Raw genomic sequence first — 3,568 nt, forward strand, 5'->3', positions numbered from 1 at the left:
CTGCGGTCAGGCCTTGGCGAGGTGTCCTCCGCCAGTCCCTCCGGCGCGGCGCGTCCCTCCGAGTTTGTCTGCTTCTCTCGCCCCCGCTCCCCTTCCCAGCTTGGATCTGGAGATAACTTGGTGACTTGTCGGTCAGGCGCTTTGTGGTGTGGAGCGTGAGTCCACTGCTTTCGCTGTCATGCGAGGAGTGCCTCCGCGGCTCCCGGGGGTTCCCTGGTTTCTCATTTCATCGGAGGCGGCGTCTGCCAGGGATTAAGACTGGATGGAGAGCTGAGCGAGATGTGTGTGTGCGCGCGCGCGGGTGCGGACACAGGCACAGGAGCGTATCACCCACACAAACAGGCGCAGAGCACCAACTGGTTCACTTAATTGTGGGTTTCTTCCTGGAAGGTTTTCTTCCCTTCAGTCTTGAAGGGGCTTGGCTTGGAGACAGAAAGGCAAGCATTGCTTTTCACAGAGGGCAGCACATGAACTTCGCCAGCCTAAGAGATGGAATGGGCTGCATTTATAGAGAGGTTAACAAAAGTGCCTATGGCAGAGTCATTTGGGGTTATTGGGATATTGGGAAAAGCTGGGAGGTTGGGAGATGCTTAACCCTGGGCTACCGGACCTGGGAAGGGCACTGCCTACCTGCCGGGTGTCTCTGGGGGCTTTTTGAAGCGTTCGTTAGTAGCTTGTGGAATGAGGTGATCAGTTTTGATCTAGTTCTAGTGCAATTCAAACTGAGCTCCCAGTCGGACAGAGTCCCACTGATTAGTTGGAAATCAGTTTAGTGGATCACAACCATCATTAAAGAAAAATAAATAGAAGATACCGGAGTGCGTTGTCCTTGTACGGGTAAATATCGTTTCTTGACACTTGTTTCAGGTACACACACGTGTTAGTGCATTAAGAGATGTTAGAAAATGTATCTAACAGAAACGCTAGAAACATATTGGTTACCTGTTTGCCCTCCTGCCTTCTTTAGCCTGAGTTTTCATTAATTTAAACCTGTCCTGGAGGATGCAGTTAGCACACCAGGAATATACAGTAAAGAACAGAGGGGTCTCCTTCAGGAGTTGACTGCCCAAGAAGAAAGATGGTCAGTCCCTCTTCACTCATTGGAAACGCGTGGGATTGGAGAACAGGATTTTGTTGGAGTAGGAGCAAGCCGTTTAGATGAAAAGGCAGCTACTCTAGTTTTTCTTGTTTGTTTGTTTGTTTGTTTGTTTGTTTTTTGATCACCTATGTCCATTTTACCATCAGAGCTTCTTGGATGTGTATTTCCTATGAAACTTTTCACATCTGTTGACTCTTTGGCCGTAAAGCTGCCGTGATTGATCCATGGCCAAGTAGCACTTGTGATGGATATCTGGGAAGTGGACACGGAGGCCATGCGTACCTGGTGTTTGGACCTCTGAGGATCACTTCCTGGTTCATGGGCCATTTGTTATGTTTTATTATTTTTAAGAATGCAGTTATCAGTCTGAACCTGTGGTGGGTTCCTAATCTGTTCCTGCCAGTGCCTAACTAGGGTCACCACGTGTTAACAGACAGGCGAGAAGAGTATTAAGGGCATTGTGGAACCCTGGAAGGAACAGTGGCCAGAATGTTTTATTATTGCTCCTGAATACGAAGGGTAAAAATCTCTTCTGGAGTCCATTTTTCAGGAGGTACTCTCATGGGCAGGCTCTCCTCAGCAACTAGAATCTTAGATGATGCAGGAGTTCTTACAGCCTGTCCTACCCCACTTCTGTCTTGGGGATGATGACACCTGGACCCACATTAGGTGGGTTTTCCTGTTGCTTTTATGGTTGTGTGAGAGCTTAGGAGGGTCTCAAAAACCTGTAATGATTTCGCCGTCTTTTTAAAGGCCGATGGCTTGTTCTGGGTTGTAGGTCACTCTGGTGCGATTTTACAATCACAGCCAGCATGTAAGAGAGAACTATGATCCACATCCCAGAAATGTTGCTCTGGTTCAGGTACTATGCTCTCGTATTAAGAAAGGTACTAGGTTGCTTGTTATTCACGAGTGAAACAGCTCAGAGTTGGAAAGTCTCCCTGTCCAAAAGTTCAAAAAAAAAAAAAAATCACCTATGTCCCTAGAAAAGAGAGGGAGTACTTTTCCATGTTGACTTTAACTTGAAAAGCACTTTGAGGCCGGGCCAGTGTGCCTCAGTGGCTGAGTGTCGACCCATGAACCAGGAAGTTACGGTTTGATTCCCAGTCGGGGCACATGCTTAGGTTGCTGGCTCGATCCCTAATAGGGGGTGTGCAGGAGGCAGCCGATCAATGATTCTGTCTCATCATTGACGTTTCTCTCTCTCCCTCTCCCTTCCTCTCTCTGAAATAAATAAAAACATTAAAAAAAAAGAAAACCACACACAAACTCTTAGGACGGAGTGATCTTAAAGAGACACTAATAGTGCCGCCCTGAGAACAGGGAGTGAGGATTTGGGAGACAAACTGCTTCTCCTGCAGACTTGGTCCCTGGTCCCTACCTGCTCAATGTAGACAGGGCCTCCCCCCTTAAAAGGACCACTTGCATGAATGAACCTAAAGCACAGCCACTTCCGTGCCTTTGTTCTTCCCAGTTACCCTTGCTTGGCAGAGAGTCATTGAGGCCTGGAGCAGTGGTTCCCAAGGTCACAGACTTAGCAGAGGAGGGGAGGACAGGGTGGAGGCGATACGTTTCTATCAGCAGCATTTCCTGTTTGAGTCCAGGGACTCCTCTAGGCTTTTCCTCCTTTTGCCCATCGCCCCATCTGACAGCGCCATAAACCTGGCTTCTTGCCGCTGGCCCACGAGAGGTGGTGATAGGAAGGAAATGCGTGCACGGTTGAGTAGAACTGAACTTTGTGCGCTTTCTCTGAGTTTGCCATTACTGATTATTACAAACTTATTTTTGGACTATAGATGTTTGGGTACCCGTGAAGTCGGGATCGAGGGGGAGTTTGAATGATTGAGAATTGTCAGGTATATTTTAAAAGTATTTTTAAATACTTTTGTGACAAGGTGGGGAGAGGCGAATAAATAAATACAGGACAAGAGTTCTGGGAACATTTTTCTCTGGTGAATCAAATTGAGGAATGGGGTCTTCAGTGGCTGCCCTGGCACACACAGCTCATCATGCTGACGAAGGCACTGTGAAGACTCAGGTTGGCAGGGGAATCACGTCAGCTCAGCTCTTTTCCTAGGCTGTGCTGGATGTAGTACAGATAGTTATTGAAAAGACAGCTTTTTAATTCCCGAGTTTTTAAAGATTACATGGCAGCCTCGATAGAGAAGAATGAGCCCTTGTCCTGTGTGGGGTGTGTTTTCTTCTGTAAGTTTTATTAGTGGTTGAAGCAGCATCTTAGCCGTGCAGGTATTGTGCAGGGTGTAATAGAAACAGCCTTCTAATCTTGAACAAGTCAACAAGTCACTTAGCGTTTCGGACTTCATTTCTAGTCTGCAAAGTGGTACTTGCATTACTGAGCCCCCAGAACCCTTCACAATCCTTAGCTGATTCAGTCCCTTGCAGATTGTTGCTCTTTGTTATTTGTCTTTGTGTTTCCATTGGGTGCTCAGGAATGAAATCATCCAGGAA

Source organism: Myotis brandtii, unplaced genomic scaffold (assembly GCF_000412655.1).
Source record: "Myotis brandtii unplaced genomic scaffold, ASM41265v1 scaffold143, whole genome shotgun sequence".
Lineage (NCBI taxonomy): Eukaryota > Metazoa > Chordata > Mammalia > Chiroptera > Vespertilionidae > Myotis > Myotis brandtii.